Here is a 26,104-nt window from a genome sequence, read left to right on the forward strand (position 1 = left end):
AAAGTGTTCCATGTTTAAAACTACGGCATATGCAGCATGTGTGCACATCAGAAAGATCTCTACAAAGCAGCACGCACTGATACAAGATTATACAGAATAGAGAGACAGATGCAGATTTCCACGCGTAAAATCTGTAGCGACTCCAAGCTCGATGGATATTAAAAAAATAAAGAAGGCGAAGAAAAAAAAGCAGCGGTGTCGGGAGAGAATCGTACCAACCTATTCAAAGACTCCCGTGGACTTCAAGAGGCTTTGGATCACGCCCCCGGAGAGAGATGATTTAATAAAGCGGGGTAATATTTCTTTTCAACTACACGCTACTTTTGAAGACAGCCGGGAGACCGATGACCTTTTCGGAAACACGCTCCCCCCCCGGCGCGTCCTCGCCGCTCACCGAGCGGGAGCGCCGGGCACTCGGGTGTGCGCGCTCCGGGGACGCGGGGCGGAGGCTCCGCACCTGCACCTGCGCCCGCGGCGGGGGCGGCTCGGCGGGGCGGCCCCGCGGGGCCCGGGCGGCGGCAGCGGCGGGGCCGGGCCCGGGGCAGCCTCCCGCGGGGCGGGGCGGCGCGGCGTGCGGGGCGGAGCGGGCCGGGCTCCACCGCCTCCCGCCGCCGGCCCTGATTGGCCCGGCCCGCCCCTCGCCCCGGCGCCCAGGCCGCCTCCCTCCCCGGCTAAAGCGGGCAGTAGGTGAGGGGAAGGCGGCCAGACGGGAGCATGGTCGCGGCTCCGCAGCAGCCTCCGCCGCGCCGCGCCCCCCTCCCCGGCCTCCAGCGCGGCTCCCGGCACCCGCGCCGGGCTCTGCGTTAGCGGCGGAGGCTGCGATGCACAAGCCGCCGCCTTCCGCCGCCGCCGCGCATCCTCCCGCCGCCTGAGGACGCGGCCGCGCACCCGCGTTGCCGGCCCAGGGCCGCCTGCGCCCCCGCGGAGGGAGGTAAGCGGCGCGGCGGCTGCGCGCCCGCGGAGCTCCCCGCCAGGCGCGCCGGGCACCGCCGGGCTGGCGGCTGCCCTGCGCCTGCGCTCGGTGCCCGCATTAAAAACTTCCTGCGTGCCTCCTGCTGCCTGGGGGGTGCTGTGCGGGGAGCCAGCGACCGATCGTACGATCGTGTGTTATGACGATGGTGATTTCCTTCATTTTTTTTTTTCCTTTCCCGGATATTTTTTTTTTTTCAAATGTTGGCGCGGGGGTCCCCACCCCCGCCGCGCACCCACAACTTCGGGCGCTCGCCCGCGCTGCGGCGGGGAGCGGGCTCGGCCGCGCACCCCCGCACCCTCGAGGGGCAGCTGTGTCCCCGTGGGCTCCCAGCCCTCCCGGGGCGGCTGTCCCGCTGGATCCCCCCTTCCCATACCCGGAGCCGCCCCCGAAACTGCCTGGGAACGGATCGGCGCGCACCCCGGCAGCCTCCTCCTTCCCTTCCCAAACGTCTGTGCCAGCCCCGGCGTCTCCCTGTGCCTGGAATACGTTCCCATTCCCCTCTTCCTTTTTCTTCCCCCTCCCCACGCGTGATGCGTACGGGGAACTTCTCAGCACAAAATTGCTTATTTATATATATATATATATCTATATCTATATAAAAACACTCCGTATGCGTTTCCCTCGCCACGCCGTAGGACGTTCCTCGCCGGTGTGAGGTTTTGTTTGGCCGCTGCTGGGGTTTCCTATTGATGCTTTTTTTGCGGGGAGGTTGTTTTCTTTTAACTTGTCTTGGAGCCGAAGTGCTGTCTGGTGCCGTCAGGAGCACAGAGGCGCATCCCCTGGGTACCTGTTTTCGGAATGTCTCGCTTAGGATGGGAAAGAAAAGCTACTTCTTTTTTTTTTTTTTGACATTGAGTGGATGTGACTATCTGTCCTTGTGTGAGGATGCAGGTCTGTGCTCCCTGGGATTTTGGGTTCAGGTTCCTTTTCCTTCCTGGAGGGTGGAGGAAGGGGGTTCTGGGGATGAATGGTGCTGTTTTTCATACACTTCATAAACAGTATGTGCTCATAGTCTCAGAGATTTTTATTTCCTCTCTGGCTTCATTTATTAAACTGAAAATATCCCTTGCATGCTGGAAATGGATTTATCTCCCCACCACCAGCAAAAATTATGGAGCCATGGTCATGCAGTTGCCTGCATATCTTTTTGTTTATTGTATATGAAAACTGTTTAGAAAAAATGCAGCGGTCTGGTAACTAGATTAAGGGGGATTTAATCACTTTTTCCATCAATGGAGAAAAAAAAAAGACATGCATGTTTGCTGGAGGCTTATTATTTGCCTTAACAGAATATTAAAAGAGCATTTTTCTGATAGGAAACTTTCTTTTTCTTTGTTATTTCTTTAAAGCAACTGAGCAAGTGTGTGTGTACATGTAGGCACGTGTGAGTCTCTTGCGCAGATTTAAACACATTTGTTGGGCTGTCCTTTTGAGGTCAATTTTGAGGTACTTAAAAACCAAACTACTGTAGCTTTAAAGTGACTGCAGATTAGTGTTACTGTCTCTTATAATTTGCAATCTGCTGAAACTTTAAATCCTCTTTGATAGATATGATGATCTGTTCGAGGGGAAGAATAGTGTTCCAGCAAGCTTTATTATTTTGTTTTCGTCCAAACCAAAGCAACAGTGTGTCTGTCTTTTATTATTGTCGTTTTTGGGTTTAAACTGCTAATGCATTTTTTTGTCCCCTGTGTGGAGCAAAATAAAGTATAGCCATATTTTACATTGACATTTATCTGCGTCAAACTTTAGTTATGCTCAGGAGGTTGTTTAATTTTCTCTGGATGATATACAGGGTTTTTTTTGTTCTTATAACCTGTCTTCATTGTGTGTATTTATGGAAGTTGTCTTCAATTGAAGATGAAATATGGGAGCTATGCAAATAATTTAGTGACCCATCCAGAATAAGACTCAGCCAGCATATGTGAACTATGCCTTTCATTGTCTTGTTTCCTATAGATATCTTTCCCCATAATGTCCATTTCGATATTTCCTGATAGAAACTGAATAAAGCCTGCAATAATTTAATTGCAAATTAAAGTTAGGTGTTTGAGTTACTACGTCTTCTAAAATATGAGAATATCATTGCAATTTATTTACAAGTCTAAGAATATCCAGTCATATCAAGTAGTTGTCTTGCAAGTAATGACCAGTAGCACTAAATTTGAATTTATTTATTTTTTTGTTCATGTTAGTTTAGCTTCCTGTAGAGGGTCTTAAAAGAACTATGAAATACATACTGGGTTCTTGGTCTTAAAAGCTGCCTGACTTTCCTCTGTTTGTTGTCTCCGGTAGCTTATGAAATGCGTGCACAGTGTGTCAACCTTTCCCTTAACAACAAAACCTATGAGCAAACGTTCAGTGTGAATTATATTACCGAAATAAAATATTCTATAGTTGTCATGGTTACAAATAGAGGCAAGGTTACTGGTTTTCATCTGCATGCTGGGGAGGGGGAATCTAGTTTTGTCACTTTTTAATTACATTTCTAATGAGTGATGGTCATACTTCAAGTACCCAATATATTAGATACACGCCATAGCGGATTAGATTTTGTCGAAGTCTGACTGAAACGAAACAAAAAGTGGCGATGTGCTAGAGCAAACCCTTTCTTGTTCATTTGTTTTTTCCAAAGCAAAAATCATGAGGGAACAAAGTACCCACCTGTGTTTTGTCTCTTCTTCTAGACTAGCATTCTGCCGGGCTCACTGCTTCTCTTCTTCAAACAATAATAAAAAGTATATAGTATGTGTGTGTTGACTGGGAATCCTCTCAATGAAGGGAGAGGAAGACACAGATCTAGAAATGAGATCTGATTTTTGACTTTGCTGTGCACCGTATCTGGTGTTACCCCTTCCAGTGCCTGTTTGAGGGGGATTCATGATCCCAGGTTTGCCGTGCTCACCTCACCAGTGATATCGCTTTGCTCCTGTGTGTCTTCGTTCTCCCAGGTTGTTGCCATTGGCTGTTAGCACAGAGCCCAACTGGAGGGACTCCATCAAAATCGGGGCTTTAACTATTTGCAGTCATTGCCGCTCATCCCAATGCTGTTGCTCTGTTTCTCCGCGCTCATCTGCAGTTCAGTCTTGTCCACGCCTACTTGTTTTCCTGACCTTTTAATTTAGTTCTGAGAACCTGTGGACCTGGTTCTTCTGAAGCACAGAAAAAAAAAAAAAATCAAGGGCAGAAAAATTAATGTATATTATGTATTTTCCTCCTTCTCTGTGTAGGGCCTCTGTGGTGGGAACTCACACGCAGCTTTGGCGAGGGGGCCATACCCACCCCTGGATCTATAAATGGAGAGAGAAATCACAGTCTATCCTGTCTTGTCCCTTTCATTATAGCCTTGTTGTGGGATTTTATTTTGTTTTTTTAATTTTTAAAACTGATCTGTCTGATTGTGTTTTGTTTTGTTTTTTCTGCATTTCTAAGTTCTGGGGTTACTTGAATATTTTGGCTAATTGTTTTTAGCATTCTTTCCTCAGCTGTAGGTTGAGCAGAGTGTTCCAAAGGCCTGTCCTGCTGATCCCCTGGGATTTGGCGTCACAGGCTGTGGACTCAGGGAGACCCGAGGCCCAAGGGCCTGATCCTGAAGCGCTCTGTTTGCAGAGCATCAGCTCCATAGGGCACCACGCAGGTCTGCGTTGTTTTCAGATCATTAATTCTTTGTTCCATAATCGAGGCTTTTAGCTAGCTAAAATCCCAGCATGGGTTAGTGACTTATGTGGTCCTTCAGCTTTTTTTTCCAACCCCCTCCAGATCTTCCATTTTGCAATATTTAGCCTTACAGCATGCTGATTCAATAACCTTAAGTATGACACAATGTCATTAGGTTCTGTGATTTATTTGTGCATCTAATCACTTTCTTAATGTACTCATCTCTCCACAGAAGAAAAAATGCTATATAAATACCTGTATCCTAAAGCCCATAAACATACAGATTGGATAACCTTGCCTTGAATATACTTGTGGGTACTTGAAATTATTGTATTAACCCTTTGTGATGTTTAAAAAATTTCCCTTATGGTTTTATGTTGGGTTACCCCGTGTGGGGAAGAGTTTTAGCATCCCTCTACGCAGTTAATTCTTTATTAAAGTTACTTGTTGGAAGGTGGAGCTCCCATGCGAAGGCTGAACATGGGCTTCTCAAGAAGTAACCTGCCAACAGCAGCTCCGAGTGTGAGGCTGCGTGAAATAAAAACAGCTTTGACATGTTTCTGTCACTTCTATGTTTCCTTTGTCACCAGAAGTACAAAGAACTCTTCATCAGCTATAAAGGGAGAGATTAAAAGGAAATAGATTAGAAAATCTCTTATGGGAAACGCCTTTCTGTCAGGTTTTTAAAAGTCAGCGCACTTCAGAGGGTGCGAATATGGGCTGTTTACCTGTCGTGGTTAAATAGGAACCGAACAGACCTGGTACAAGAGATGCCCCCAGAAGCCTCCATGGTGCTGTTGTTATGCAGCCGGTTACCTCTGTGCTGTCCTGACCATCTGATAAATGACAGTAACTGAATTCCGAGTCACACTCCTCCATAAATAATTTTATGTTGTGGATTAGAATATCTGGAACATGGGACCATTTTCCTTAATTTTTATGTGTTGCTTTTTTTTTTTTTGATCTGTGATGCTTAGGTCTAAGTTTTCAAATATCCTCAACTTGAATTTTGCCATCGTTGGCATTGATGTCGGAAAAGCACATAGCTTTTTGGTGGTCTCAAACTTCAGGTAGTCGATAGTGCTGGCCTGCAGTAGTAATCCTGATTCACTGAAGCTATCTGCTCGAACTACAGACAGACTTATTTTAAAATGAATTTAATGAATTCAACATTCCTTTTGGTGTGTGTGGTGTTTTTGTTTGTTTTTAAATCCGTGCCATCCATTACAATACACTATATAACATATGATATTAAGCACTGGCACTTCAGGTTTGGTTTGGCTTACTGGAAGACGTGAATGTGCAGTTCTTTGGTTCGTCTCCAGTTTTAGGACTAAACTCTGCATGAATACAGGTAATATGCAATTTGATTGATTAAACCAAATTATTTCTCGGGGCATGTTTTGGAACTCATTCAGTGCAGCACTTTGCAGGAAGATCTGCCACTGATAGAATTTCTCTGCAGTGTTGCTGTTAACTAAAACCCGTTAGGTTTGCATGTGGTAGGACTGGGGTTTTTGGGGCTCTAAATGTGGTTTGGAGCTCTGTGAAGAATCCCTCAAGTTCATACCGAGGTATCAGAGGCAATAATGGTGTCCTGTAGTAGGTCTCAGAATCAAGATGTGCCTGATTGGTGGAGCTGGGCTTTATTCATACATCTCTTGATATTTTTGAACCTTGAGACAGAGAAACTTACTATTAGTCTTCACTCTTTTTATTTAAAAACAAAACACCAAACCAAAGCAGAAAAAAAACCCCAAATAAACAAAAAACACCCAAAAAAACAACCAACCAAATAACCTCAACAAATAAAAACCCACCACCACAACAGAATGAAAACAAACCAAAAGAACATACCCCAAAGCCATGATCCGCATGACAATGCCTGCAGTAGAAATCCTGGATTTAAAGCCTGATTTAAGAGCTTTTGCCTCAGACACTTCTTAAAGTCCATACTGATGAGTAATTAATATTTAAATCAGATAATTCTGTTCTGAGATATGCTTTGTCAGACCTTCTTGTAGGATTTTGGTTTTCTGGCCTGCAGAAGGGATGCAGGTGGATTTGCAGACTGCAGCACGCTGTAACTACTCGAAGAAAAGTTATCGTCTCAGTCTGAAGCTTAAACATGCTGTTTCCCTTAATTAGAGGGAGAAGAATTTAATTGCCATTAGTTTTTCCAGCCACAGGTGAACCTCAGATCAAAGGAATAGAGGTGAAAGAGTTGAGGAAATTCGTTGTAATAACCATGTAACAAGGAGTAAAGTGAGCACAGCTGTGTTTACCTGTGCTTTAAATATGTGTGTTGCAAAATTTGGTTGACTTGTAGCTTGCTGAACACCTGAATTCAATAAATGACTCCTAACATATTGTATACTTCAAAAACTTCATTTTTAACTTTCTCTTGATTTTTATTGTCTCTCGCTTGCCAAGAGTGGAATAATGCCAGATTGGAACACTTCATTTTTACAAAATGTTTTTGGGTATATAAATGTCTGAAAAATGCTTTTGAAACTATGTGAAATGGTACAGAATAACTAAACTCAAGCAGTATTTTTTTGAGCTTGCACCTTCATAAAGTTTGGGAAGTGGAGGGAGAAGTTGCTAATTCTATATGAAATATCTTATGTTTTGGAATGAGGGGCAGAGCATAAAAATAGATATGTATGTAAAATGTGTAATGTAATTCAACTGTGTCAACCTGTACACTGTGAAACAGCTCCTTGACAGTGCCTATAGTCTCAAATATATTATATCCTTAATATATTGGTAGAGGGATGGGTCAGCAGAGGTGTTGAGCATGATGCTGTTGTTGCTTGGAGTATCAAGGTCAGGAACTCTCACAATGGAAGTTGGTTCTTCTTTCTTTTTTTTGAATGCCTTGTTTTAGTAAAATGTGTTGGAGGCTATAAGGGATATCTGAGAAGGATTCTGTGAACGACAGAAGGAAAAGGATAGAATAAATCCTCGTTTTTAGAACTATACAGGTGGCAGTAGTCCATGGAATAGGTAGAGACTTCTGGAAAGTAGGAATAAGTGGCTTCTTGGTGATATGTCACTGGTTATATTTTAAAGGTTGCGTTTAAGAAATGGGAGACTCGTATAAGTTACAATTGTTTCAAACATGCAATGTTTTTTCTTCCTCATCTTTTCCTTTTGTTTGGAAACAGGAGTAGATGCAGCAAAGCTTATCCAGATGTTCTGCATCGTGACTGTGGGCTGCTCTGCTTCCCCCCAAACCCTGGTGTTCCCCATTCCGGTTTCATGAACGGATTGATAAATTAAGTCTGAAAAGCCTTGATACTGCCACAGACACTTTATAGTCTGTCCCATTCGGAGCAGAGAAATACCAAGTACAGTAAGGATATCGTGTGGTGAAAGGTTATAAAAAATGTTGTACTTTGCCCCTTTAGGAGAAGGGTGGAAAAAACAATGCATGGTTAACACTTCTGGGTCATGTCTGACGGATTTGCTGGTACAATGCAAGGTGAAACATTAAATATACTGCACTGCTCTTTATTATGCTATTTTTGGCTGATTGTATGAGGAAAGTATATATAATTTGGACAAAACTTGATGTTCTGTCTTCCTTTCCTTCTCCCTTCGCCGCCCCCCCCCCCCCCCCCCCCATTACTTCACGTTTCTAAACATTGAGCATACCAATCAATATTCCATTAAGAGGAGAATTAACTTGGGAGAAGCTTGCATGTATTTGCATGTAGTAGCTTATTTTTTGGTCTGTGGCTTCGTGGTGCCTTCCCCCTTGTAATCTTACTTTTTTTTTAAGAACACTCCAAATATTTGTGCAATTACTTCTAACAGTGAGGTTTGCTGTGCTCCATCTTAATTCTGGCACAGACTTCTACAGCGCCCTGCTTGCAAGCAACATCAGTCAAGTGTTTGTAGCTCCTTTTTTTGCTTCTGTTTTACAATAGCTGGACATCAAGCTACTCGGCTTCAGATCAAATGTTGCTCTTGGTTACACACATGTAGTTAACAGAAATCAATGTTGCATAGGCATAAATGAAAGTTGGATTTGATCTTTTGTGAGTTACCTTTTATCTCATTTACATTTGTTGCTAGTCTGGAATTTTTTTTGCAGGCTGGATTGAACGCCCCATCTTAAATTCAGAAGTCGTGAGACTTTTGCTGCCTGTGTCATCATTTTACTTCTTATGGTCTCCGTACAAGTCCGAAAGGGGTTTTTACAGCCTTCTTGCTTTCGGAGGTCTGAGCCTTGAGACTGCCAACAGGTGTAATGACATTTGATTAAAAGCTGCCTATAGCACATAAGAGCGTGGGGTATGGCTGCGTGGGACCTTCTAGGGAACCTCTCTGTTGATCTTGATGTGTGAATTGTCACAAGAGCTGCTGAACTGTGGACCAAATCCTGATCTAGTTAACACCTGTGGAGCTGACGTGTTCCAATATGTGTCCGATGTTGCACAGTGTTTTTGTACCCTGAGGAGCAAATCACTTGTGAAATTCAACTGTGAAGGTCTTACGGTCAAAGAAAGAGTCTGCAAATCTCAGTACGTGACAGCGGCTGCAGAAAGTGGGGGTGGCTGGTTGAACAGTCAGAATATCTTCTGGGCCCTGGCTTGTGTGGTCTTAGTGGTTCAATACCTTTTTTTTTTCTTTCCCCTCACAGTTCTGTATTATGCAAAACAGGCCAAATTAATCCTTGGCCCAAATCTGTGGGGTCAAACGAAGTTACATTTGGTACTCTGAAAATCTTAGATAAATGTTCTGCCTGTTCTTTATCAAATCCCCAAAGTAAAAACTATTTTCTACTACGTTTTTCTTTTTGGAAGAGAAGTGTGTAATTTTATGATTAAACTTCTGGGCAGTTCTAGTTCTGCAACATCACAACCTTATCTCTCGGTGAACTAAATGGCAATGGGAAGTCGTGGCTGATACTTGAGTTGTTATTTATAGGAGGAAAAAAATAGACCATAGAAATGGTGTAGGAGGTAAGGAAGCAAAAAGGCTTGTCTGTAGTCTATAAAATACAGGACTGACTTGAAAAGCGGTACTCAGATACAGAAATGCAGCCGCAGGTGAAGAGAACCGTGGTTCGCTTGCTGCAGTAATACTCTTTATTTTGGTTTGTTTGTTTTTCCTCTGTCTCGGATAGAACTTTGGAAAGCCCATTTGTGTGTGTGGGAAGAGGGTGCTCTTGCTAAGAGAAAAATTGCAGCAAGTTTTCCTTAAACTCACTGTTTCAATATCACACTTGAACAGTTCCCAGCAGCATCCTTCAAGCCTCTAAAAACTATTCTTAGACAAATCTTGTGGTTGCAACAGCTGAGTTACTGAAGTATTGTGTTTCAAGAATAATACAAGTAAAGCAAATAAACCCCCAACTGAAAACCCTGTGCTGGCTTCTCTATTCAAAGAAGTTCAGCTGCAGTGCTGAGGTGGTTTGGGCTGGAGATGGAGGATGATGCCCAGCTGGGTCAGGCTGAGAAGCTTGAATTCATTTGTGGTGGTTAATCAGGGCATTGGGTACCTCTGCTTTTCATCCGGAGCAGCCGTTGGACTAGTGTAGACTTTGCTGTGTGTAACCGGAGTGGAAGCCCTGGTTAACTATTTCTTTCCTCCTCTTTTCAAGTCACAACGTGTTGATCAGGCAATTACCCATCTTTAGGAAAACATGAGCAGGCTCAGGTTTCCTCAAGGTACTCACTAAAATGACATTGTGTATGACAGCAGATTATAAGGCTTCCTGTGTCTAAATATTATCTTGTAAAATTAGAATGTATCAGTTCTCATTTTTGAGTAAGCATGTAACCTCTTGAATTTTGCTACAAGAATTTAGAAGTTTGCTTAAGAGAATAGTTTTATCCTAAACCCCCCAAAAAGTACAACTACCTTATTTTCTATATGTAAAGATTGTGAGTTTAACAACAATCAGAACTGTACAGCCTTGGGCCATCTTCTTGATTAGAAAACTGAAAGATACCAAAAAACCTGAAGAAACAACTGAAAAACCCCAAGCAAACACAAAATGAAACCAAAACAAAGCCAACAAATAAGAAAACCCAAAAGGAAAGTGTGGGTTTTTTTCCTCTGTGCTTGTCAGGCATAGTAGCATGTATTTTATTTTTGTATGTTACACATATTATTTTAAATATATTTTAGGGGGGCAGGAATGGGGCAATAGTGTAACTTATGCCTGTAATTGCTACTCTAACAGCAAAGCTGCATTTGAGAAAAGACAAACCATCAGAATAAGATCAGGAAATGCCAGTACTAATCTTACCTAGATAATCCATTACTTTTAACTTTAGACAAAAATTTAGGAGCATGAGCATTGCATGTATAACTGTTACATGCACAAATACACCATTTCATCTTGGCTTGCTGTATCTAATAAGAGAAATGGTTTCCTGTAGCTGCAATCAACATAATGTCTAGAGATTCTTGCAGGAGTGGTGATGGTGAAGCAGTGATAGAGCTTACACAGAACAACACCCAGTGCCAGCTCTGCTCTGTGAAATCCTCAGCCTCTGTCTGCAAGAAAATTATAAATGTAAATCTCAATGTCTAGATGGGCTTTTGGCAAAGGTGAATAAATGGGGGATCTTTGAATCTTAAACTGAAATTTTCTCATCTTTGAGCTGAAACCCATTTGTTAGCCAAGCCTGGAGCAGGTTTTACTGACTGGTATGTGACCTGGCTGCCACTAGAGAGGGACGGAGCTCTATTAAGAGCAGGGGTGCGTTACTTAAGGGGCAGATTTTAAATAAATGTGCTTTTTTTTTTTGACAAATTTGTTTTTCTTTCTGAGGGTGGAAAAGGAAACCATGAATGTTTAATCGTGCCATTGTTTATATCCAAGAACAACTTGACAAGCAAAATTCTGTTGCCCAGAAACATCTTTAAAAAGACAGAAGTGCTTCACGTTCCACATATAGATCAAACTCACAAATATTCTTAGCAGAAAGCAACAATGAACTGCAAATTCTATTGTGGAAGCCTGGAAACAAGTTTCTAACCATCTGTGTGAAGAAAGTGCCATATCCCCTATGAAATGGAAAGGCAAAGGCTTCCCAAGGAACTTTGGGAAGCAGCGTAGTTCTCCTATTTTCCTTCACGCAATGCAAGTGTTTTATTCTGCTTATCCTCATGTAGCTGTGACTCTGAAGCTTCTCTGCTTCAAACAAACCCAAACCAAAGCAAACAAAAAAGCCAACCACTGCTGCCACAAAACCTAACAAAATCAACCCTGAAAACAAACAAACAAAAAACCCCAAACCCAAAGAAAACACCCTAAACCGTAGAAACTATGTGGCATCAGATTCAATTCTGTGTGTAGCTGCAACTTCTCTTGGTCGTGTCAGGGTCAGGTTTGCGTAGTCTGATCTGCCTGGTGGTTCTCTTTCCTGTTTGGTTGTGTTTTAGACTAGTCCATTTTACAAATATGTATGTTCTCAAAGTAGTTGCACATGTATTCTGCCCCCAAGTTGCTGAATTATCTCTTCTGTCACTGTATCTTAAACTTTTAGTTCTCTAGTTTAGATTTATCTTATTTCAGACTAATGAAAGCACAAGCTACAATTATTGAGCATCTTAATGAGATACATCCTCAACTTTTTCTATCCTTGCCTTTTCTGTTAAGGCAGCAAATCCTTCTGGGACAAGGACTGTTATTTTTTGCCTGTACAATTAGAGCCTCCTTCCTAGCTGAGCCTTGTGCTCAAGACAAAAATCATTCATAAGCTCAGAAAATGCTGCTCTTCTCTACCCCATCTTCCTCCATTTATTCTACAAAGATTCTGTTATGCTGAGGCAAAGCGAAGCTTAATGCCGTTTTCCTTTTGTTTCTTTTAATTACTTATTTTTGAGGATGAAGAATTGTCCTAAAGAGGTAAAACTAACATTAAACTTTTTAGGGATCATAGAATGCTTTAATATGATTTTTTTTTTTTTAATAAAACAAACTTCTAGCTCATATTCTAATCCAGAGATACCGAACAGTAAAAAATGGGCTTGCTAGTCAGGGGTGTATCTGTTTCTTCTGGAAAGCAAGTGTGTGCTTTGTCTCACTGCATTAAAAATAGCAATCCCAAGAATATATTGAAGGCTCTGAACTATTTAGGAGGTGGCTGTTGCTGCAGAGGTCCACAGTCACGCCCACCAGAGGGCATTTTATCACCAATTTCTTGGGGAGAAAGTTTTCTCCTAAGTCACGGATAAAGTAGTAAATATTGGATGGAAAAGCAGTGAAACATTGTACAGATAGTGGTGGGGTGTTTCTTGTTGTTTATGTATAAATACATATGCTTATTTCCTGGCTGTATTTATATGTAAATAAGTAATGATGTCAGCATGAATGGCTGGATTTCCCCACTGCTGCTTAAATGCTTTCTAATTTTACTTGGGGATAATCTGGAGAAAAAGGAATTCTTTAGAGCTCTCCCACAGCTGGTGTCGCCATCATTTACCAGGATCTGGCCTCCCCACCGAACAGGCGGAGCACATACTCTGGATGGTTGTACCTCTATTCCCCCCTTTCCAGGACACTCCAAAGCAGAGGCTGCTATTTGGGAGCCCTACTCTTTTAGGAGGCTGGAATTTGCAAATATACTCAATAGCGAAGCCCCTGGATCTTAAGGAAGCACTTGGCAGCCGGGGAGGTGTACAGCTGCCAGATGGACCTGATGTCTTGCATTTGGCAGCAGTTAGTGCGAAGGCATGATATGCAAAATCCACGAATGACAGCTAGGAAATGAATTTTTATTTTAAAAACTGTATTTTTTTTAATTATTCTCTCATCCATCTTATAAAATAAAGCTGCTGCAGGAGGGGAAAAAAAATCCTCTTCTGAAAATACCTTTTCTCACCCCTTTTCATGGTGCTTCCTTGTAAAGTTTGACATCTGTGCTGAAGGTTGGGCTGCCCCAGTTCAGATATGTGACCTTCGTCAGCCTGGTACAGCACACATAATGTGATTAATTCCCTTTGGTTCCCTGTGGACAAATACATTTACTCCAGCAGAGCCCCCATGACTTGTTTGCAGCCTCAGCAGAGGCCTGAGGTCATATGAGACCAAACTGCAAACCAGGACAGGGATCTGAAGAGCCCGTGCTGTGACATGTAGATAGAGCAGTGCTGAAAGCCTTCCTGTTTATGCGGGACCCTCTCCACAAGCATGTGGGATGTGCTGTGAATGATTTGGGTAGAGATTTGGTTCCCCATTGTAAGTTCAGCTCTGGGACCTGTGCTTAGGACCCTGTGCGTGTTGATTGACAGCTGGCTGAACATGAGCCAGCAGTGTGTCCAGGTGGCCGAAAAGACCAACAGCATCCTTGCTTGTATCAGGAATAGTGTGGCCAGCAGGACTAGAAAAGTGATTGTGCCACTGTACTTAGCGCTGGTGAGGCCCCAACTTGAATCCTGTGTTCGGTTTTGGGTCCCTCATCATAAGAAAGACACTTGAGTAGCTGGAGAATGTGCAGAGGACGTGACGAAGCTGGTGAGGGGTCTGGAGCACAAGTGTGATGAGGAGCGGCTGAGGGACCTGGGGCTGTTCAGCCTGGAGAAAAGGAGGCTGAGGGGAGACCTTATCACTGTCTACAACTGCCTGAAAGGAGGTTGTAGTGTGGGGAATGTTGGTCTCTTCTCCCAGTAACAAGTGATAGGATGAGAAGAAATGGCCTCAAGTTGTGCCAGGGGAGGCTCAGATTGGTTATTAGGAAAAAATTCTTCACTGAAAGGGTTGTGAGGTGTTGGAGCAGGCTGCCCAGGGAAGTGGTGGAGCCGCCATGCCTAGAGGTGTTTAAAAGGCATTTAGGTGAGGTACTTAGGCACATGATTTAGTGCCAGAGTTAGGGTAGGTTATGGTTGGACTCGATGATCCTTGAGGGTCTCTTCCAACTGAAATCATTCTGTGTTGTGTTTGTGCACATCTGGATAAAGATGGGAATTATTCCGAGCACATCTGTTGCTTGCCAGAAGTAGCTGACTTCATGAGGATGGATGGTGAACTGCAGAAAATTTTGTTCTTGTTCTCCAAACTGTTCGTGTCAGAAGGCTGCACCTTACTTGGGTGAAGCAAGCACAGGCCTGCAGACCACCCTCCACTCCACCGCAAACTAAATGCATATACAGGCTTTGTGATTTCTTTGATAATCTGGCACTGATCAACAGAGGTTCAAGTGATCTCGTTTGGGATATAAGCCAACAGTGACCTTCTCTGGAGCACAATGTCTGGCGAGATACTTGCAGGTAGGATGGATGCACTGTGGTTCTTGTGTGGTTCTAGTGGGGAGGCAGAAGGTGCCGTGGCCTTTTGCTCTAAGGGAAGAGAAGAGTGGGCCAGCGCTGTGCTCTGAACAGCTCTTCTTTCCATCCAAAATAGAGTTGAGACCCTCAGCAAGTGGTGGTTGGGGAGTTGTGTGGAAACAGTTGTTCAGGCCTTTAAAACGTTTGCAATGAAAAACTGAGGTGGAGAATTAATCAGACTAGCTCCTGCCTCAGCGGCAGCAGGCAGCCTCCTAGTAAAATGCATGAATGTTTTTCAGCCTCTTTATTCAGATGATAGATCCTTTAGCCAGGAATTATATATATATTTTTTTCAGTGGTGTTAGTGGCTGTGCAAATTAATGACTTACAAAAGAATTTTATTAATCCTCTAGGACTGACACTCTGAATAACACTGTTTTTTTTAGCTAGATAGATTTGCTTTCCAGAACTGCCCTGATGATTTGATAAAACTTCTGTGTTACCTTGTCCTCTCTGAGTTTACTAGCTTAGTACCTGCAGGGGTTGTGAAGGATGTCTTGTGGTTAAGAGTTGGAATATTGTGTCCAGTTCTGGGCCCCTCAGTTCCAGCAGGACAGGGAACTGCTGGAGAGAGTCCAGCGCAGGGCAACAAAGATGATGAAGGGAGTGGAGCATCTCCCGTGTGAGGAAAGGCTGAGGGAGCTGGGGCTATTTAGTTTGGAGAAGAGGAGACTGTGGGGTGACCTCGTTAATGTTTACAAATATATAAAGGGTGAGTGTCAGGAGGATGGAGCCAGGCTCTTCTCGGTGACAACCAACGATAGGACAAGGCGTAATGGGTACAAACTGGAACACAAAAGGTTCCACTTAAATTTGAGAAGAACCTTCTCAGTGAGAGTGACAGACACTGGAACAGGCTGCCCAGGGAGGTTGTGGAGTCTCCTACTCTGGAGACATTCAAACCTGCCTGGACACCTTCCTGTGTAACCTCATCTGGGTGTTCCTGCTCCAGCAGGGGGATTGGACTGGATGATCTTTTGAGGTCCCTTCCAGTCCCTAACGTTCTGTGATTCTGTGAGTTGGGTTTGTTTTTTTTCTTTATTAATATTTGGGGGCTCAATGGTAGATTAGCTTGGTCCTGTATTTTATTTCCTTGGCTTTTAATTTTGCCTGTTGCAACGAGATGGCCTAAGTATAAATGTGGGGACCTAACTAAAGACTCTAGTGAGCCAGTGTTATTGTAGTGGGTTAGTCTGTGAAGAACTTTGTTAGGATTAAAAAATACCCTGTTAGATTAAAAAAAAAAAAAGTAGATGGCAGCACTAAGCTGTTCTGAGGGAGAAAGGATTTGAAGGTGAGAAGGATAAAAAAGCCTGTTAAATCTGCAATTATTGCAACAGTGCAAAGCTCCCACAACACTATAGTAACTCATATTAGCAGAAGAACCTTGCAATCTGGTTTCCCTGCTGTTACACTGGGAATAGATACTACTGCTTCCTCTCATTTCATTAGCAAGGACCATATGAGGTCTCAGTGTAATTCTGAGCTAAAACAAGCTCATGTCTCGGTTTCCTACAGAGTGACTTAAGGGTTTGACCTGGCTGCTGTTTGTATCTTGGTGCTAACTTATTAGCACTGTTCCTGTTGTATCAGAAATATTCCTTGGCTTCCAAAGTATATGCAAAAACATACTTAATGTCAATATATTCTTGTTTTGATGTATGGGTCTGTGGAAAAGTTTTGGGAGTTATTTGCTGGGTTAGGAGGACTGTGTAGCCAACAGCATTTTATGACAGAAGTAGTCTGTACCAGACTGAAATCTTATAAACATGCTCATTATCCAGTATTCAAATTAGTATTGTGATGTGCTTCAGCAGAAGCTTTTCGTGTCGAAAACAACTACTTGTCACCTTTTTTTCTTACTTTGCTCTGTCTGGTGTTGAACACTAATGTAAAACATCTGTGGAGAGGGGTGGGGAAGAAATGGTTGCATTGGAGCCAGGTGACCGCCTTGCTTGAAAAATATTTTTGAGCAGAAAAAGGCTGGCTTTCCGTTTTGTGAAGTCCAAAATAAAGAAAACAAAACAAAACAAATCACTGTTTTGTTACTGTTCTTGTGCTTTGAGGCAACCTGCCCACCAGTGTTCAGAGGAGTTGGCAGCATGTGTCTGGGGGAGAGGAAGAAGCTTGGATACCTTCTGGACATCCAGCTTCCAACAGAAGGGAGGAGAAGCCACATGGTTTAACTTTGACATAAGCACAAAACCAGCTGTTTCTGACTTTTTGTCTGTCTGGTGCTCTCGTTAGTGAGCAGGAGAGCCTGGGCAAGGTGAGCTTCCCCCAGAGTGGGTGGTGTGTGGAGAAAGGAACTCTGTAAACTAGCAAGGAGCAGAAAGGAGGTAGTGGATGTCACCTGCTGGGGATGAAGGTTGATTTATAGCATTTAATTGTTCTACAGAAACAAAGGCTTGCAGAGCCTAACTGGATGAGCTGGGACCAGAGCTGCAGTACCTCCTCCACAGGTAATGTCTCTACCTCCCCATAGCTGTGGGCTTCAAGTCTCCTGTTGGAAGTTGGGGGTTGTTGTTCAGTGCCAGAGGGTGAGATATAGAGGATCACAGAATACCTCAAGTTGGAATGAAACTTGTATCATCAAGTCCAACTCCCTACTCCTTGCAGGACTACCATAAACTAAACCTTACAGCTAAGAGCGTCGTCCAGATGCTCCAGAATTCTGACAGGCTTGGTGCTGTGAGCATTTCCCTGGGGAACCTGTTCCGGTAACTGACCATCTTCTCAGTGAAGAACCTTTTCCTGATGTCGAGTCTGAACTACCCCGGAAGCAGGTTCATTTTGTCGTCTTGTGTCCTGTTGCTGGTCACCATAGAGGAGATGAGCACCTCCACCTCTGCTGCTCCTCTGTGAGGAAGGTGCGGACTGCCGTGAGGACACCCCTCAGTGTTCTCTTCTCCATGCTGAACAGACCAAGTGACCTCAGCTGCTTCTTACAAGTTGTGGTCTTGAGGCCTTTCACCCTCTTGCACTTCTCTGCACACACTCTTAATAGTGTATTTGCCCTCTTATAATGAAGTGCCCCAAACTACATGCAGTACCGAGGTGGGGCCACACCAGTGTACAGTGGGACAGTTGCTGCCCTTGACCATGTTGTTCTTGACGTACCCCAGGGCACTGTTGGCACTTTTGGCTGCCAGGGCTTATTATCGGCTCACATTCAACTTGCCATCAACCCAAAACCCAAATGAGGATGATCCTCACTTTGACCAGCTTGATCCAACAGACCACGGCCCCAGCTGGGGCCTTACATGGTGGGAGGGCTTGGTCTGGGCCGGCCGGAATTTTGGTTCTTTTTAATATTGATGACTAAAAGAAACGGTGGAGTTGTTGGCCCTATGTGCTTGACTGAAACCCATATCCTGCCCCAAAGGAGGCAGCATGTGTTGCTGGGAAGGGGCCAAATCTCTCCCCTGCCCAACGGCTCAGCTTGGCAACATAGAATCATGTCCTTAAGAACCTCGTCTAAACGCCTTTTAAACCCCTCCAGGGATGGTGACTCTACCACTTCCCTGGACAGCCTGTTCCAATGCCTGACAAACCTTTCCAGGAAGAGTTTTTTCCTAATATCCAATTCTGAACCTCTCCTGGATATTAGGCCATGTCGTCTTCTCTCGTCAGAGCTCCTGATGGCCACCAAATGCCTCCTGGTGGCTTTAGCCAGGTGAGAGTTTAGGAAATGGCATGGTTGTTTTTCAGTCTGTCCTTAGTATTTTCAGAAGCAACAAAAGAGCCTCTTAGGAGGAGTTTTACTTCAATATGTCTGTTCTGCAGCTCCCCCAAGGTTTACTTTCCATGAGGCTTCTGCTAGTAGGTAGGTTAAAAAATTATTATTGTTGTATTTATCAATTGCAAATAGAAAATCAGTTGCGTGGTTGGATATTTGGTGTGTAAAACCAAGTAACTAATAAGAAACAGCCCAAATTAAAAACAAAGAAACAACCCACAAAAAATACCCTAAACAAAAACTAAAGCCCCACAAAAAAACCCTCAACAAGCCAAGAACTTTTTACATTGATTGCTTTGTAGCTTCTCCTGCAGTGAAAGTAACTTATTTTCTATGGTGCTGGTTGCATGTACTGTTTGTTATAAATACTGTAGGAATTTGGTGTGTTTTAAAACTGCTAAAATAAAATGGAAACAACAAGTAAATTCTACTTCTGGAGAGCTGGATGTGTTTTGAGGACATTATTTTTAATGTTACAGGTTTTTGTGCCCTTTTGAGCAGCTGAGGTGGTTAACTGTTACTCATTAGGAAAGGAAGAGCTTGTTCATCTTGTGAATCTTATGATTCTGTTGTGCCCTCAGAAAGAAGATGGGAAACATGATAATGTGTTTTTTGCCTGAATTTAAGTTCATGTGATATTCTTTCCTTAAGAACATTCATTTAACTTGGTGAATATTTTCTTAAAAACCATTATTTCCAAGGGCTAAATGTGTTGTATCCAAGGGAAGTTTAAAAACAGGCTGACCATGGAGCTGTGAGGTTTTTGGTGCATTTAATCAAATACCTACTCCCAGTAGTTCCCATGGCCAACCACTTATAAAAGGAGACATGATTTGGGCAGTTGTAATTATCTTTGTCTCTTATTGCCTTTCAGGGATTATTCCAGAAGTTAAATACAGTATTACCGAGAGTTTTTTATCACGGACTCCGATTTCTTGATGTTCTTAACCATATAAATGTGTCTGGTTGTTTTGGGGGTATTCTTGCTTTTTTGGCCTTGACAGCTGCTTCTGGCTTCAAGCGTTGCAGTCTGGTTAGACATTTTGAGACTATCTTATTTTTATCTGTTCTATAACTTGTAGCTTGTATTGAATTCCCCTTTGTTATGAGACCAAGAGGAGTGAAACTGAAGTTATGGCTTCTCTCTGCCTGTCACGATTTTACATTTTTATTTCGTCTCTAAAGTCTGCTATTCAGTCTTCGGTCTGCCTTCAAATAAGCATCTCCACATTCAAAATATTGTTGTTGTGTTCCTCTGAGCCCTGAGTCTGCAGTATTTCCCTTGGATTTGGATGTCTAGCACAGAGAGCAAGGAGGCAGTACTATTGATTTGATAGTGGCACTTCAAAACTGCATTATTGCTCAAGCTAACACACTGAAGGGGTTTTGGTTTTGTTTTCCCTGTCTCACTGAGCAGTTGTTTCAGGATTTTCCATGACCTCTCCAGAATGGAGCTGAAATTCTTAAAAGAAGTCTAGCTTGCTTTCCCTGAGATGAAGTTGCTCAGTCTCTTCTGTTTATTTCAATATGGGTCATTGTTGGTGTTCTTAAGGGTAGGAGTTTCCCTTTTGCTTAGATCAGTGGCTCTTCTGAGGGGTCCCGCAGACTAAAGACATTTTTGGGAATCTGAATTGGATCTTCTTCTGTCCTTGAAACTAAGCTAATGCCAAGAAATTGTGGATGGATGCTGATGCTTCTCATGTCTATCAAGGATGTTTATTCTATGAAGGCTCTGCAGTTACATAGTCTTCCTTCTTTACAAAGCCTCATGTCAGTGGGAGATGGTGATTTGCTAAAATTCAGCTTTTCCCTTACTCTTCTCAGTATTAGACACTAACTTTTGTCTCTTTCTTTTTTTATTACTGTGAAAAGGAGAAGACTGAGCAGTGTGACTTAGCGTACATCATCCCCACTCCATTTGACAAGCTGCACAGCCCCTGAGGTATCTGTTGGCTCAAGCTGGAGCAGCAGCATCTTTAGTGCTGACAGTCTTGTGTTTGAGTCCTCCAGGTCTCCGCCGCCGCACACCCCTGTGTGTTGGCTTTCCTCCAGCCGAGCACCGCTTGTGTGTCTCATCCCCATCCCACCCGTCTGCCCGTGCTGCCTTTATAATGAGTCAAGTCAAATGGCTTTTGAAAACTTGATCAAAAAACGCTGGAACCCAACCTCCCTCCCCTCAACAAATGTGGCTTTGGCTTCTGGCTGTCATTTCTCGGGCATCTGAACAGTTGCTGCGAGGCTTCTACATCTCTGTTTGTTTGTGCTGATTTAAGCTGAACACAGCTGATTTATGAAATGTATCCTAAACAAAGTTGTCTGACTAGCAAGAGGTGGGTTTTTTTTTCACTTCATGGGAACTTAATTACAGGGGGGTACGAGGGATTTGAGTGGCTGGTGTTTTTCTGGTTTTATTCAGTTTTCTTGAAAATTAGATCCAAATGTAAGTACCGTGAATTTCCTTCACGCTGCAAATTCTAGGAAAATATCACTTATAAACACTGAAACAAACAAATAAAAACGTATCCCTAGCTTGTTTGCTTTGAAGTAATACTTGTATATAATCAAATGACTGCAGAAGCTGGCAGACTGAGTTAAGAACAACATCAAATGTGATTAAAGAAAATACTCAGTTGGCAGCCGTTGGACCTTTATCACAGTTAAGGCTTTTCAGCGCTTGTGGAACAATGTGAGAATGAATAAATAACCATCTTTGGAAAATCTGAGGCAATTGTGTCTGTTTGGCCCCCATCTTGCCATTCTGCTCAGTGACTTTCTGCGTTTCTGCAGAGCCCTTGACTCGTGTATGTCAGACTTTGCAAAGCTGTACGGACGGGGAAGCCGAGATGCAGAGAGGAGAAGGGATTTGCCTGAGGCTCTCACATCAAATGTATTCCCAGTTCTCGTAGGAAAAATTGCAAACAGCACATTTCTCTCTAGGCTGAAGTAATCTATTGTCCTGTAGGCCAGCACTCTGTATTTGTGCCCGGGCAGTCTCGAAGGTGACCTGCCCTCGGGCATGGGTTGGTGGCTGTTGACTCCAGCGGGGATGTGAAGCTTTGCCCGTGCTTTGGGTAGGCTGTGATATTGATAATAAAACCATGTCTTCCTGACTGCTAAGAACTTGGTTGATCTCCTAAAGGTAAAATTTACTTCTAGTATGACTGTCCATCCTAGCCCTCATAGAATAGATGGAGACAAGACAGTGATGTTTTTGTAATTTTTTTTCCTTCTAATGGCAAATTGGTCCTTCACCTCAAAAAGACTGAGAAATCTTCTTTGTCATATGATGCCACAGCATTGCCTGTGGCTTTCAGCACTTGAATTTTGCCACTTTATTTTGTGATATATCTGTTCTGTTATACAGTGGGCCATGGAGCACTGTAGGTTCCTTAGCAAATCATTGGTCTGCTTCAGTATGACTGTGTGATATCTCACAGCCCTAGAAGCCAGGGAGCTGGTGAACATAGCACACAGAGGAGGAGCAAAGAAGAGTGGACTGACACTCTACCAGACAAAGACTTGTTTTCAAAGCTGAGACTGAGGCAAGGCTTTCTGAGCCTGGCAAAGGAGGCCGTGATGGGGATTGCCTCGGGGCTGCTTGGGAATCGACATGGGGAGAGTTCATGTGAGCAAACATGGGAGAAAAAGCAAAAAGTTGCCTGTGTCTTGTGACAGTGTCCTTGGAGGCTGGAGGTTCTGTAGATGATGCGAGTTGCTTAGGCAAGGTGGAAAAGCTATCATGCTGAAGGGAAATGCAGGTATCTGGTTTGGTGATTATGGGATGCGAGTGTGGATTAGACCTAAGTGGTCCTAAGTGGTTGGGTTGTGTGTAAATTATGTTGACTGAGAGTGAGTAGTTGAATTGTTTCTCAGGCACATGGTGTGAACTGGGGGGTTGTCCTATGCTGGGACAGAGATTGGACTTGATCCTTTTGGGTCCCTTCCAGCTCACAACATTCTGTGATTCTAATGGGGCAGCTACTCCTAACTGCTCGCTCCTCAAATGAGGTGCCTCTTCTAAGGCTGGGTGGCAGGAGGCAGCAGTGTTCTGGTTACCTGGAAGAATGTGGGTAACTCTAATCTGCAGTACATAAGTGATACCTTTGGCACTGGCTGCGCGGTGAACCTTTGCATTGGCACAGCGACAAATGGAGCCAATAGACTTGCGTGTAGAGCTGTGATCAGGCAGAAGGCTGTCTTGATGGATAGTCCTTGTTCTGTTGCTGCTGGATACTGTGGGAATTATTCTATATTGCCTGCAGGTGTTTTGTTTTCTTGTAAAAATGGTGAGTCATGAGTAAGGAAGAGCCTCTTTCTTATGAGGAGAGACTGAGAGAGCTGGGTCTGTTCAGCCTGGAGGAGAGAAGCTGAAAGGGGATCTCATCAGTGTTTATAAATACCTCAAGGTGGGTGTCAAGAGGATGGACCAGACTCCATTCAGTGGTGCCCAGTAACAGGATGAGGGGCAACGGGCACAGACTGAAGCACAGGAGGTTCCATCTGAATATGAGGAGAAACTTCTTTCCTTTGAGGTGCCAGAGCCCTGGAACAGGCTGCCCAGAGAGGCTGTGGAGTCTCCTTCTCTGGAGACATTCAAACCCACCTGGACACATTCCTGTGTGATCTGCTTTGGTGAAACTGCTTTAGCAGGTGGGTTGGACTGGATGATCTCCAGAGGTTCCTTCCAACCTCAGCCAGTCTCCGATTCTGTGATTTTACACCATTCTGGGCAGACACTGGCAATTAGTGTCAGATATCTCTTTCTCAGTAGCACAGGGAAGCCAGAGCTGTGGGGTGGGACTGGAGCTCTTCAGCAGAAGAATATCCTCTGAGCAGAGAGCTGGGGCTCAGCCCGTGATCAGAGCAGCAGTGGGTAATGCTGCTGCAGAGATGAGTGGTACAAGCAGTGCGTATCAGAGCAAGTAGGATATTGGAAATCTGAAGCACTGTCCAGAAGGGAAACATGCATGGAAGGAAAGCGGGATGTGCAGGAAGGAGATGATAGAGCTTTTCTTGTTTGAGCTTAAAGGAGAATTAAGAGGATAATCTGCTGTGACAGCTGCCAGGTAGCAACTGTATTGCTGTGTTACGGATGCGCCAGTCCTTTCCTAGCACTGCTGGCTGCTGATACAGGGATGCAGCCGTGGATGGGCCAAGTGGAGATACTCCCTCCATGTGGAAGAAGGAAGAACTTAGTTTATGGGGAAAAGGAGTGCAATTATTGACAGTTAAATTTTTCCTTTCTGCTTGGAATAGGTGACTAGGAGTTAAAGAGAGGCTGCGGTGCTGCTTATGTGTTCTGAAAACCTTCAAGAAAGCAGGAGGTAGCAACTGAAAAAGTTGGTTGTACTGACCCTGTTGCTGAGAGCAGTTAGGTGCTTGAGCCCTCGAGTTATTCAAATTGTTCCTGGTGTTTTATTTCTATATTTGAAAACCATCTGAGAAGGTAATTACTGTCCAGGTGTCTTCCAGTTGCATTCTCAGAGGCTGACCATGCTTCCAGGCTGAGAATGTATGGCAAATTCCCTCCATCTTTTTAGTTATTAATTGTTTTTGCCTTCTCTCTCAGTTCTTGCCTTGATGAGGTTTCTCCTGATTTGTCGTGAACATACTTACACAGGTGGTGGGACAAGTCTAAGCTTTGGGTGGTGGTTGTGGCAGAAAACAGAAATACTCAACCCTCTGGGGGGACATGTTGCTTCCTAACAAAACGGATGTTCCACCTTCTTTTTTCTTTCTATAACCAAACCCAACGCTGCTGTCATCTGGCAGGGCTTTCTCTGACCTGAGGATCAAGAGGTCGTGAGTTCCCATTTCTCTTTTTGGCTCTTTGTAGTTGTTGCTTTAGGAATGAGGAGTCCCTGCTGGTATTTGCCTGCCCCTTCAGAGCCAGACTGGGAGACCGTCCTAGGGCAGCTTTTCTGAAGTGACCTCCTCCTTTCATCCGGCACTGACATCTTGCCCAACCTGCAAAGCCACATGTCCCAAGTTATGTGTTTGTTTGGTAGCTCCAGAGTCCAGACCACAATCTTTTCTTAGCATGGGAACCAAACCCAGGAATTGGGGGATGTTCTCCTATAGTTACCTGCTGCCTGGCAAATAATCCTGGCAAAGTGCATGCAACATCTATCATTAATAATGGGTCTACATGAGCTTTCCCCTAGGAGGCAAAGGTTTGTGCTTTGAACATGAGAAGGGTCAGGGTTTACTCTGTCCTGTGAAAGCTTGTGATTACACTAAGTCAGCTGTTTACTTGCTGTTATTTAGAAATAAAAAACAAATCAGTAGTTCAGCACTGTAAGAATGTATCCTTTAAAAACATGTTTGACAGTCAAAAAAAGCCTGTTACGCACTTAAAAAAGAAAGTGCCGGTTGTTTTCACAAATTGCTGTGTGCTTATGCCACTTCTGGCAAGTTCAGTGGTTAAGCAATATTCTAAGCAGCGGTGGAATGCAGGGCGATCATACGGGAACTCCCACTGATGGAGAGCTTGCTTAAATTATTTGAAGACATAAAATGGTCAAAACTCGAACTTAAGTCAGAGAAAAATGTTGAAATGTGTTAGTTTACAGATGTGGTGTAGAAAGGGATGTCCTTTTAATCCAGCTGGATGCATTTAGCTTGAAAAGAAAATCAGCAGCACAGGTGGCTGCCCAGTCTGTTCTGCAGATTGCTGTTAGTCCCACTGGAGTGATGCCTGACAAGGAAACTTCTCCAGCACCGTAAAGTACCACTGGTGGATCCTTCTATCCCCAAGGAGGTTCAGGACTAGAAAACGCGGATCATCCATCAAGCAAGTTTCTTGAGGTCTTGTAGTATTTTTCCATTATTTCTAGTGACAGAGGTTAGCCAATGTTTGCTGTATCCGCTGATTTGGGGCTTTTTGGGCAGTAAAAATTGTAGCGTTGGGGAGAAACTTAGTAGCATGAGAGAGTTCAGTGCTTCTGTAAAACAGACAGCCGAACTAGTCTGCTAGGAAGTATCATAATTAAAAGCAAACTGCAGTTGTCAAAATAAATGAACAAAACACAGTTTATGGTACATTAACTTGTTTGCTTACTTGCACATAACCAAATTCTTTTGGATTAGCAATTGGTCTCCCACTCATTAGTCTGCAAGGCTGCGAGTAGCATTAGCGAAAGCTGACCGGAGAAGAAATTCTCGTGTTACTGCTGGGAGAGCTGGTGGCTGTGTCTGAAGCATTTCCACGCTCCCGACACTGGGAACGAAGCGCTGGTTTGTGTCGCCGTCACAAACCGAATCCCTGCAGCACAGGAGGCTTCTGCGTGTGTGTGAAGGTGTCAGGGAAGATGTTTTATCAAACGCATTAATTCTAACAGAATGATTGTGTGGGGTAGGGTTCTGCCCCCTCTGTATCAAGGAGGTTTCTCTCTTGACTGGTGAATTTTATACAAGAGGAAAGAAACTGCATGATTCGTCGAACT

General features: G+C 43.8%; 1 protein-coding gene across 3 annotated transcripts in view; it reads left to right on the plus strand.

Annotated features, from left to right (window-relative positions):
- Positions 1–697: 697 nt before the first annotated feature.
- KLHL29 (kelch like family member 29) overlaps positions 698–26,104 on the plus strand; it is a 415,043-nt gene continuing 389,636 nt past the window's right edge. For all 3 annotated transcript variants that reach the window (XM_082047373.1, XM_082047375.1, XM_082047376.1), the window contains exon 1: positions 698–931. The gene's annotated coding sequence lies outside the window, so the exon portion shown is untranslated. The remainder of the gene's footprint in view (positions 932–26,104) is intronic.

The sequence above is a fragment of the Streptopelia decaocto genome (genome assembly GCF_964273445.1).
Source record: "Streptopelia decaocto genome assembly, chromosome: 3".
Taxonomy (NCBI): Eukaryota; Metazoa; Chordata; class Aves; order Columbiformes; family Columbidae; genus Streptopelia; species Streptopelia decaocto.